The sequence below is a fragment of the Protomyctophum parallelum genome (assembly GCF_964188405.1).
Source record: "Protomyctophum parallelum genome assembly, chromosome: 16".
In the NCBI taxonomy this organism is placed as follows: Eukaryota; Metazoa; Chordata; class Actinopteri; order Myctophiformes; family Myctophidae; genus Protomyctophum; species Protomyctophum parallelum.
Genome location: NC_139711.1, coordinates 16,068,600 through 16,081,326, shown reverse-complemented (window position 1 = coordinate 16,081,326; position 12,727 = coordinate 16,068,600).

Sequence of the window (12,727 nt, the reverse complement as noted above, 5' to 3'; positions counted from 1 at the left end):
CATTCAAAAGCATTGGTGGAATCAAAGCTTGGTGTGACTGCACCCTCAGCCTTGAAACGTACACATATGATTTTAAATGATGCCACCTCTAATCTCTCAAAGACAAAAGGGTTCCCAGATTGCCTCATCCCTAATTCTAAATGGACATTAAGACCAAAACTTGAAACTAAATGACACAAGATGGAAAGACCTGTATTACTATAGAATACATGCATTGTTAAACATACAGATGAATACACAGTTGAGGCAAATGCTCTTGAGCTGAGCTGACTGCTCATGACAAATGAGACTGGGCTAGCCGAATCATATCTATTCTTGACCTAATAATAACCATGGGTTACCTAGGTATAATTAAATGATACCACAGACACCTGCAGTTCACAGTCCATGTCATATTTCACACACTGGCAGCACAGCTGTTAATTTCAAACAAGGTTATACCAGGTTCAAGACCGCTATAAAGAAGTCAGTTACACTACTCTAATCAGACATGACAAGAGATAATGCATTTTGTGAGACAACTAAACAGGTCATTGCCCTGTCAATGAGAAAACATTAACCAATATAAGGTGCTTTAAAAATGACAGCACGTGATCGTTATTGAAAATATCTACAGAAATATTACATTAATATATAGATAGCTGTTAGTTTGCTCAAAATGTCTATCCTCACAATCCTGTCTATCCTGCAACATACAGTATATCCATCATTTTCTCAACCCCTCCCCTTAGCAACAGCTCGACCAAGAGTAGCCAATCCGGTAACAAAGGTTCCCACCCCCCCTCTCTCAAAGGCATAGCAATGATTAAAAGATTGGAGTGTAGTGAAGGGCATCTGGAGAGAGTGGAGGGCATCCTGTATGCAATGCAGGGTGAAATCACCATGATCTTCTGACCCAACTACTGTAGAAGCATGCTGGTACTGAGATCTTGCATGATCAAGTTTTGTTTGTATGAGAGCCTATGGTCCCTATTTTCTTTTCCTTCACAGTGGACCATATATAAATGGCATCAAATCAAAACCAAATGACTGCATGGTTCAGTCCTTCGGCACATTGAAGTGAACTGGGTTAATCTTCAATATCACAGACGACAGCTGGTGGGTGGACAGTTAAATTAACATGAATCAAAAGGGGTTTCCTTTCAAATATGGTGAAAGGCATTTTGAGCACAAAGTGTTCAGGTTAGGAGGTCCTGGATTATGTCATGTAATCCAGGACCAGTGTTTGTCAGTATTTGCTCATTCAGCATCACAATACATTTAAGTGCATCAAACTCAACGTTTCCATGAAACATAATTATTATAATTAATCTATGGTACATGAGGGTGGGTAAAAGCAATTTAAATGACAGTTTAGTGAAATGTAATAATAGCCCGGCAGCCGAGGTGGACGGGTGGGAAATTTGGTATATAGTCTTTTTTTTATTGGCCTAAAATATTGTCTATATACATACATTCATGGATCCACTTGCTGAAAGGCTGTTAGTATCATGACTCTGAATCCATTCCAAGCATTATTAGTTTTGCACAAAATACACTCCTTGGGCTAAAAACGTCCATAGACGTCATGACAAAATGTCATTTTGGGCAAGTGGCTATGGCTGCTTTTAGCCCAAGGAGTGTATTTTGTGCAAAACTAATGCTTGGAATGGATTCAGAATCATGAAAACCCCCTAGTTTGACATGTCACATGCTACTTAAAGCAAAAGGAAAGTATTAAGAAAAATGGCCCAATATAACAGCCGGTCAGCAAGTGGATTATGTATATAGACTATTTATTTCCTTTATTATATATTACTGTACATTCTGTACATTCAACAACAAGTGTATTTATTCCCATTATTGCATTACTGTATTGCACTCTGGTTGGACGCCACTATTCATTTCATTGTCAAAGTATTTGTATACTATGTGCAGTGACAATAAATTTAATCTAATCTAATCTAGACAATATTTAGGCCAATAAAATTACTATATATAATATAAATGTCCCACTTTAAACAGAAGAAGCCTGTCGGCTTAATATAATATTCTAAGGATAAAATGCATATCCAATACAACTACTCAACTATTAAAAGTCAGTGACAGTGATATGTATTGTAATGCAATAGATGACTGGACAAAACGACACAGCATATATTTTGAGGCAAGGACTCTTTGTAACAATATTGTTTTGAGAAACTAGATAACCAAAGCCTCCAACCACTCATTGCAGTCAAGTTCAACAAGAAGTTCAACATGCTCAGCAGTTAGAAACGAGGAAGGAGAGGGACTATATAAAGCAACAAAGTCCAATACCACACTATTCTAACACAAGGTGACATGTTGTACCTGTGCCAAGTTATTACGTTGATACGTTGATTGATTGAAAGATGATTGTGTCATTCAATGCTTTTATTGAACATTATTGTGTCATCCAGTGCTGATATCCTTGGTGTCAGGCTTGCAGTTGGGTGGTAAATAATAATTTCACATGGATGCAATGCAACATGTACATGGGGGGATTAAGAGTCCAGAGCTAAGGACATACTGTAGAAGATGGGTTGATGTTGAAAGGCCTCTCATGGCTTTTGCAATGTGCAAGTCATGTACCACACGCCGTGAGTCCGTGACCACTCCATGGCCCCTAGTCTGTGGCCAGCAATAGACTGCGTGATCACAGAGATGAGACTTGGCAGATAATAGTTATGTCTGACTTGACAGTTGACACCCCAGTATTACTGACCAGGTCACCATGCCCATGGCACTTTCGACGCTGTTGAAATGGCAATTTAATATTGAACTTGAACTTTACTTCACCTCCACAATCTGATGAGGGGGGTGCTCGATGGCTGTAACACTCTCACTTGGCAGCACGTGCAGCAGGCAGCAATCACAGACAGGTATCTTTATGAGGTAGGTCAAATTCATTGGATAGGGCGATATAAGGGCTGATACACGTGACTCTAAATGAGGACTTTTATCTAGTTCAAATCAAATGTGGCTTGATATTCCTGGTTGCCACACCTGTAGCCTGCTTTACAGGCGTTTGTCTCCACCTCGCTCTGGCAACAGTACTGCTCCCAGAGTAAACACCTGAATCTATTCACTGACTATCTATGTCCTGGCACGTTTAAACCACTGGAGTTTGCAACCTGTGATTCAGGCTTAAGAAACAAATGGGACACCAATTTTCCATTCTTTGATATTTTAATTTAATATTAACGTTAAAGATGTCTAAAACATAGAACCCTTGTGAATGGGGGTTTCTAAATAAATAAATAATAAACCTTTGACTTTATTAACTCGGGATATGAAAACCAGGTTATTACAAGTTGTTATGACCGAGTTTTAAGTAATGTATACTGCTTGCATGCCTGCAAATCAGTGTTAATGGCGCATTGCCATTATGTAATCATCATCTGGTTTTAGAGTGGGTGAAACTCACATCACAGCACATGGCTAAAGCTTACAATGCACTGCCTTGTACTGCAGTGCAAACTTAATGAGACCCGGCATGCTCAATCAAATCATTAGTAACATTTCTGCAAACATGAACAACTAACTCTTGAACTGCAGAAGAGCAGCAAGACTATTAGAACTGAACTGGAGCCATGTAACTACAGCTGTAGCCCCCCAGACGAGAATTATTGTCCTTTTCTGGTAATCTGAGTTTTATCTACGACAGTTTGAGGAATGTGTCCTTGAGCTTCAGTACTAGATTGATACAAAATAAATAAAGTGATCATTATTGTCAGAGCATTAATAGAAATCTTCTTAAAAAAATTACTCAACTCAATACAACGCCAAATGATCTGTTCATTTTGACATACATACTAAAGGAAGAACAGTGGAATTATTTGTACTTCAGCCTTTGATTGTCACTGTTACCATGTTTAGTTTGTACAATGTTGTATTTTCCCATCTCCAGGTCAAGGCAATATTCTCAACAGCCCTATCAGTATAAATAAGGAAGTGATCAGCCGTAACTCTTTTGTCTCGTCAGCTTCTTGGACGCAGCTGTGAAACTGGGAACACTATGTTCTCTTTTGGGCAGATGCTTTCGCACTGAGCTCCTTCAACACGGAGCCAGCACAACTCCTCACATCCCACCCCACCCCGATCCACCCTTCCTTATTCCCTTTCCTTTTTGATAGGGGCTGGGCTGGACTGTACCAAGCAGTCTTGTTCTTGTCAAATCCCTTCAAATGAGCATGTCAGAGTGTTGAATAGCCTGGTAAACCCACATCGTTTTGTGTGGTGCAAAGTGCTGTCTTGATGTATGAATTCAGCTATACGCGATACGTTAGTCACACCGTACTGATGTTTTGGCCACCATTTCTGAAGACCACGAAGACATCATCAGCCTGCCGAGTGCCGATTCTGTTCAGAACATACTGTATCTATAGAGACGGAATGTATGCAGTTATGTAAGATTTAAGGGGAGGGCGTGGAGCCTGCTGCCGGAGCTCGTCTAACACAGACTGCCTCTCAGAGCAAGACAATTTACACATACATGACATGTCTCTTGTATTGTCTCAGCTCAGTCTGTGCCATTTATGTAGGTCAATGAGGCCTTCTGTCCATCACTGCAAATGTGCGCCCACAGTCATTCTCTATTAAATCCTACAGGCATCCATCTGTAGGTATAGACCACAAGAAAATAATCATGCGACAGTGTCAATCATGGTCTAAAATCTATGGTCTAAAATGAGAATGACATTTGCAAATGTTCTGTGTATTACTACTACATTGGTGTGAGTCAACATTTTGTGTCATTTCCAGGTTATCACTGTGAACAGCTGTATAGAGGACTGCCAATGTGTCCCTCTAGGAAGCAGTTTACTCTAATTATCAGGTTGGTAGGTGATAACAATCAGGCAAATTCCTTGTTGCTGGAAAAACGGTGTTCTCAGTCACAGAGCCAGTGGGAATCACAGACAGATAAAGAGGTGAGTTCTCCACAGGTCAGCGCCTATCCATCCCATGCCAGCTATTTCATTTCATCTAATCTGCAAATCAAGGACTACACAATGGCGTGACTGTGTGTGTGTGTGTGTGTGTGTGTGTGTGTGTGTGTGTGTGTGTGTGTGTGTGTGTGTGTGTGTGTGTGCGCGCGCGCGTGCATGCGTGCGTGCGTGCTTGTGTGCGCATCCTTGTGCCTGTGTGTTCACTCACTATGCAAGTCAGCGATTCCACATTCGCTTACAAGAGGCCCATCTGTGTTGTCGCTGGAGCCATTGGAAAACGATACTAGTCTATTGAGGCTACAGGGGCCTTAGATTATCAAGTGTTTTGTGATCTGGAATAGAAACCGACATAACACCAATATTGATAGGAGAGAAAACACACTTTCAGATGTCTCATTGCAAGATATAAAGTACATGATTGCATGACACTGAAAGTGTCATGCAATCATGTACTTTATATCTTGATGAATTGAATACACAGGACCACAATGGAAACAAGTACTTCCGTACTTTTTGCAAACTGTTAATGAAGTATTCAATCACCTACTTTGACTAAGTAGCCGTTTGACCGCCAGGATTAATTAATCGCGCGCAACCCGTATTTTGAAGAGCCAAATATCCGTAGCCGGATGTTACAACTTACAATGACAAAATGCTGTGTGTGGTGTCTTGACCGGTTGTTGTTGTCTTGGTCGGTGGTGAAAAATCCTGACCGCGAGTATCACAGTGCCTGCTGTCGGCCGTTGAAAAACCTTGTTTTCACCAGAAACGACATTCATTGCGATACGACTAATTTAATCTACTCTGGCGGGCTGCGTGCTAAAAATCTATCAACAAGCTCACAACATCATAACGCATCGTGAAACATGGTAAGGTTGTAGAGCTGGTACTTTTGAAAGATTCCGGGGCATGTATGATGGTCTTTTCCCCCTAGTTATAACTAGACTTAAGTCAGAGATAGAACATTATTAGACAGCATCAGAGGTCAGGATATAAATAGCAGCCAATAAATTATTGGCCACTGTTACGTCCCTATATGGCGGTCGAAATAGACATTTAAATTCTAAGTAGTGATGCACCGAATATTCGGCTGCAGAAAATATTCGGCAGAAAATGGCTAAAAATGCATTTTCGGCCTATTCGGTTTTGGCCCGAATAGGCAGAAAATATATCACCAAATAGTGGATGCAATGCCTACCAAGTTCAATGCCGGACATTCGGATAATGCATCAATGTGATTGATACTATGGACAAACAACAGAGTCCTGCCAACCTCCCTTTCTGCGCGGAGAACAAGTTTATCTAAAATCTTGCTGCAGACAAAATCACCAATAGACTAGCTGACTCTCATGGGATGGAATTAAACTCCTTCCTTTTAAAATATGTTTGAAAGGCCCACAGGATAATCCAGGGTGTTGATTACACCGTCTACTTTGGCCATTCTGGTCGACACTTGACAGAGTGATATTCTCAGTCGTTTTCTATAGGAAATGCGAAGAAGAGGAAGTATCTAGGCTGTGCTGGTGTGGCAAACCAAGTGAGCGGGGAGTCCGGGGACCTCCCCTTTGTGGGTTTTCTCAGAGAACAAGAACACTGTTATGTAAGCCAAGCAAAAGGCTGGTACACAACAGCAGACGGCCTTGGTGAACCCAGTGGAATGGGGGTGGAAGGGAGGGGTTTTGTGAAACGGTTGACCTTAATTTACATGTCATCGTACGATCCATGTTGCTCACTTAAAATAACATATTTCGGTTGAAAATCAGTTAGTAAAAACTGGACTTGGACTAGAGAGACATGCATTAAAATGTTTGGAAGGGGAGCTCATTTTCATATCAAAAGATTGATGTAGCTGAACAATTTTAAAAGCAGCGAGGACCAATCACATTCGTTGAGGACGTTCAATAATAAAACAACTTCGCATTTTTAAACAAACCAGATTGACTTTATAACTTGATAATCTGTTGTATTGTCCTTGTCTGTTTGTGCATGAGTCTGCATGATACAACAATGCAAAACTGCCCAGCTGCACTATCTTTATCTTCCCCTTTTCCATGTCAGTCAGTCAGTAGGTCTTCTTGTAGAGACTTGCCCTCATTATAAACCAATCACAATTCAGTTACCCACAGCAGCGGTCGAATGAGCACCTTCCCTTTACAGGGGCTTGGTGAGTGGGCGGAGCAGTAAAATATGTGATGTAATGAGTATGAGGCTTTACATTACAGCACCAGCACGCTTGCCAAGAATGCCATTGCCCTCAACTGACCATAATTAGTGATATGATAACTGGTGAAAAGGTTACTGGGCATAGACAACATTTGATATAGAGAATAACACTGTGAATTTAGTAAAACTTTGTAAACTTTGTAAAACTTGTGTAAAAGTAGGCTACAGCTGTCGAAGTATTTGAGAACACACTTAACTGTAGATTACATTTCTAGACTGAGTTTAGATCAGGGTGCAGTCACACTAGCAGCATGTGATGAATCATGTCTGCAGTAACAAGTTCATGTAACCATGCAGTGCCTGCACAGGTTTCAGTGCTGAGACCATCTGTAGCTTGGGGCCTGTTGAAGGGCTGTTTGCTCTGTCAGCTTTCAGCTTCCTCTCGTTGTTAGACTACGGTACATTTACACAGGTAAATCATACATGCACAGTCTTGTCTTTTTTTCTCTCGTTTTTTTACTCTGAGTCTCTGACTCAGATCAATTGAATTACATACAATTACAGTATGATCCACAACAGCTATTTTTGTAACCAGGTGACACTGATCTTTGACTTGCATTCCAGAACTGTGCCCAGCACATTTATAGAGGTAACTTTACCACAGTCCTTTACTTGCTACACTGGAGCGGCCACTTATATGACACTGATATGTCTGATATCTGTTGCTATTTTATAGTTTAGACTGCCGAAGGCTGGAGTCCAAGTTTTTGCTCTTGTCCATCCGTCCCGTGTTTTCATGGACACTTTTTTGCTACTATTACAAAATGTTCCAAATGGCTATCATGGCTACCTTCCTTTTGGGCCCTGCATGGGTAGGCAACCCAGCCTGACAGAGACCAGCTGTGCTCAGAGATGCACATACTTTAAAGTTGGCACTGTTTTTCTAAACTATGCACCATACAATTTACAATTTAGGCATTTAGCAGACACTCTTAATCCAATATATATGTTACTATAGCTGCTATTTTAACTGCCTCATTGCCATTTCTTTTAGCCATGCATCTTATAAATTGCTCTACTTATTAGGAATATTTGACATATTATGTGACCTGTTACCTTGTTTTGTGACTTTAATTACAACTTGCAACATACTTTAATTGTTGTCTGTGTAATAATTCAAATTTTGATCATAATCATAAAAACTGTAAATTATGCTGTTTGAGCAAATAAAATGAGTGAATAAGAAACTGCAACAGTTTGTTTCAGTGGCTTGGAGACTTTTTTGAAACAGAGTTGCCGGCTCCCCCTAGTGGGGTATCAAACACAAAACCAGTCTCAGACTGGAGTCTCTTTGAAGCATGGCATCTATGATCTATCACATGTATTATACACAACAATATGGGAATCGTGTGTAACAATGTACCCTGATCATCAATGTACATTACCCCCCCCCCCCCCCCCTTAGTCTAGTATGAACTACCCCCACCCCCTTAACCCCTTCTTTGTTCCACAACCTGTAATTTTTGTTTTACCTTTTATGATGATTGTTGTTATTCTTCATGTCATGATTATGAATTGAATACCCAGGACCTGAATGGAAACAAGACCGCAAGGACCTTTTTCGGTGATCCCATTTGACGTGTGTTTGACTGTACCCTGTACTGATTACATTTCTGTTTGACTGTACCCTACTGATTACATTTCTGCCAATAAAGTATTCAATCAATCAATCAATCACAGAATACAGGTTCACTCATTCATTTGTCAGGGAGAGTGTTGTGTGCTGTAGGTTTTCATCTTTTGACCTGCCAAAATCTCCATTCAACCTCAAATATGAGGTTGAATGGTGTGTAAGCCATGATGGTGGCATAAAAGAAATGGAGATGCTTCACAATCTGATGGTTGAGGGTTGAATCTTATGCTTTTATTTTGTGTGGTGGCCACCTACCTCCTCTCCTTTGTGTCTCCATAGGGAACTATATTGCAGGTCATCAGATTATTGGCTTAGGAGGAATGAGACAAAAAAAAATATCCATGAATTCAAGTCTCCATGGGGTGAATACGTTTTTTAAGTATTTTATTTTTGTGATTTACTATCAACTTTAGCTATATTTAGCTTTTAGTTTTTTATTGAGGCTTATGAACTTTTGATTTCTTTTTATCATCACACCAGTTTGATTTCACAGTTTCAGTTGTTTTTGAGTTTTGAACATAGAACCATTGTTGAGACCGTATATTGCAGATTACTATGAAAACCTGTCAGTCAGTCCGTCCGTCACACCTTGTGACACGCTCCATATATGGCTGTCACTGTCAGTCCATCACGCCTCGATCATGACCTCTCCATATATGGTCGTTTCCATATATGAAGATCACAATTCACGACCCTGACCTCATCAAACTCTGGATAGCCATACATGGAGAAGACTGGATCATCACCTAGATCTGCATATATGGAGCCGGCCAACAACTCTACATCTGACCTCAAACTCAAACCCTTAGATCTCCATATATGGAGCTGACCTGTTTATCCTTCCCACGTACCCCAAGGTTAATTAAATAAGTTTACGAAGTGAAGACCATAGGGTGGACTCCATGTTGCTCCCTGGAAGGAAATAATCATGCACAATTGAGACCAAGGAAGCTGAACGCGGAAGTGTTGGCTGCATATAGCCCATTGCGCATGTTTCTTTCCTTCCAGGGAGCAACATGGAGTCCACCGTACGGTCTTCGCTTCCTAACCTTATTTAATTAACCTTGCCCCACCCGCCCTTCCTCTTCGATGTCTCCCTTTTGACTGATACCTGTACATTCAAACTCTAGATGGGCCCACCCCAAAGTTATCAGCTGTGCACGGCAGCCGGCGAAAACTAGAGTTCTCAACAGGCCAGATAATTATACCTGGGCCCTAAACTGGGATGGCCCGAGCCCTGCCTGGTTTTATGACTTTTATTGCTTTGACACCAGCCACGCTGGCATAGAAGATGCAAGTGAGAACGAAATGGTTAACCTTGTAGAATTTAGATGGAGTGGTCAAAACCACTTGAAACCCAGCATGACTGCATGAGCATCCATATTCTGGGGGGAACGTTAGGCCAAAATAGCCGATCTACAAGCTCACGTGTCCCGCTGCCATTTGAGCTGGTAGATCCACTATTTTTGGCAAAGATATTTGGTGTAGAGGGAAACAAGCCGTAGGCTATTGATGCACTCCCCCACTTTTAAATTAAATAGCCTACTGTTGACAGCTTATTTATTACCAGTAAGACGCCCTGAGGGTGAGAAGCGACACCCGCCTGGGTGACGGCAGACTGCTGGCGCTTTGGCATGGGGGGGGGGGGGGTCAGATCAACATATGGAATGAATTCTGTACACGCCATATATGGAGCGTCTTGAGTGTACAGGCTAACAGTCTTTGCATTGAGTTGTGCTTGAATTGTACTGTAATTTATTCTGCAAACTGTTAATAAATATTTCAATCAATCAATCAAAACAGGGTATGATGAGGTCTGGCCATATATGGAGCGTGTCTTGAGTGTACAGGGTTTGATGAGGTCAGATCAACATAAGGAATGTCAGAACAGGTCTAAGGGTGGCAGCGGGGGCAGTGTCTTGAGTGTACAGGGTTTGATGAGGGCCCAGGTAGGGCCGGGCCTGTTGAGAAAGCAGTGAGAACTTTGGGGCCCGTCTAGAGTTTGAATGGACATCGAAGAGGAAGGACGGGTGGGGAATGATCAACATATGGACTGTCAGAACAGGACAGCTCCATATATGGAGAGCTATAGGGTTTGATGTTTGAGGTCAGATGAAGAGTTGCTGGCTGGCTATGCAGATCTAGGTGATGATCCAGTCTTCTCCATGTATGGCTATCCAGGGTTTGATGAGGTCAATGTCATGATCTTCATATATGGAGACAGCCATATATGGAGCGTCGACCACATGGTGGCGTGACGTGTCACGAGCCGTAACGGACTGACGACCATATATGGTGGCGTGACGTGTCACGAGGCATGAGGGACTGACAGCCATATATGGTGGCGTGACGTTACGAGGCGTGAGGGACTGACAGCCATATATGGAGGCGTGATGGATGGAACGACGGACAGAACGATGGACGGAATGACAGGTATCATCACCATGCAATTATGTCACATTTAACAATCTTACCAATGCAGCCTCTTTAGCTGGTCGTCTTTTGAATCAAAATGTCGCCCACTCCTTGTGAAGGTGTTCTTCGGTAGGCCTACTTGTCGGTTGATGAATTGAACATGGTGGACCCTGTTGTAAACAAGTGTAATGCTTAATTGGGTCGTCCACTCACAGTTAACAATCTTTGTATTAAGTTTGTGCTTGAAATGTAGGCTACTGTAATTCTTTAAACTGTTAATAAATATTTCAATCAATCAAAAAAAGAAACGGACCCGGTAGCACTTTTAACGGCTACTTTAAGTAGCCTACTTAACCTATTTGTTAATAATGCTATGTGTTAATAATAACAACGTAAACCCACGTATTGTTATATTTAATAACGTGGTGTGGAATTAATTGATGACGAAATTGGGGAGATAAAGGGGTAAACTAATAAGGGGTAAACTAAAGGGGGGAGGAGGCAGGGGGGTTGAAAAAAACATTTCCATAGTCCTGTAACGTTTGTATGCAAATATGCCCCTCAAAAAGAAATAGGCCTACAATAAGCAACAAATGCAATTCGAACATAACACAGTCAAGGGCTAATGCCAGATAGGCCTATGTGTCTCACCCCGATACTGGCTCCATGATTTCCAATTTTCCATTCATCAGGGTGACTGGGTCACGTGTGGTGAACTTGTGTGGAAGAACACACAAATTAGCCTACAATGCACACGCATTTGAGTGGTCAGCTGATTTAATTTGTTCTGTGTTAAAACTAATTAACGCTGTGCTTCCGGTAGCAACATTGGATATGAATACGCCTACATAATGCAGCTGGATGCATTTATCCAACACGATAAACTTTGCGGCTTCTGCTCTGACTCACACTGTAGTACAGCAGATAATAGGAACGATCTTCGGATCTTTCACTTGGTGAGACAAGCGTGAAATTTGGCATGAACATGCATCTGGGTCACCTCTTTAACTTTTTTAACGGAGCCAACGAAAAATCCAATATGGCGGTTTTTCAAGATGGCCGCCAAATAAAAAAGGCCTTTTGTGGCGGTTCTGGACAACCATGGGTGCGGCCAACTCGAGACCGGGCACTGCACTCCCTGTGGGTGTGTGGAACGTGTGTGTCGAATTTGAAGTCGGTGGGGCGAACGGTTCTCGAGCTACGTGGATTACAGATGTACACACGCACACAAAATTCGTGCAATATAGCAGATCATTGGAACGGTTGTTCGCTTGGTGATACAAGCGTGACATTTGTCATGAACCTTCCTTTGGGTCAACTCTTTAACTTTTTTAACCGAGCCATCCAAGAATCCAATATGGCGGTGCTATTTCAAGATGGCCGCCACATCTAATTGTTAGCCTATGTCTACATTTCTTACAAATTTTAGGAAAAATTTCACCATTATAGATAGATAGATAGATAGTTTTTTTTTTTTATATATATATTTTTATATTCTTTATATTAT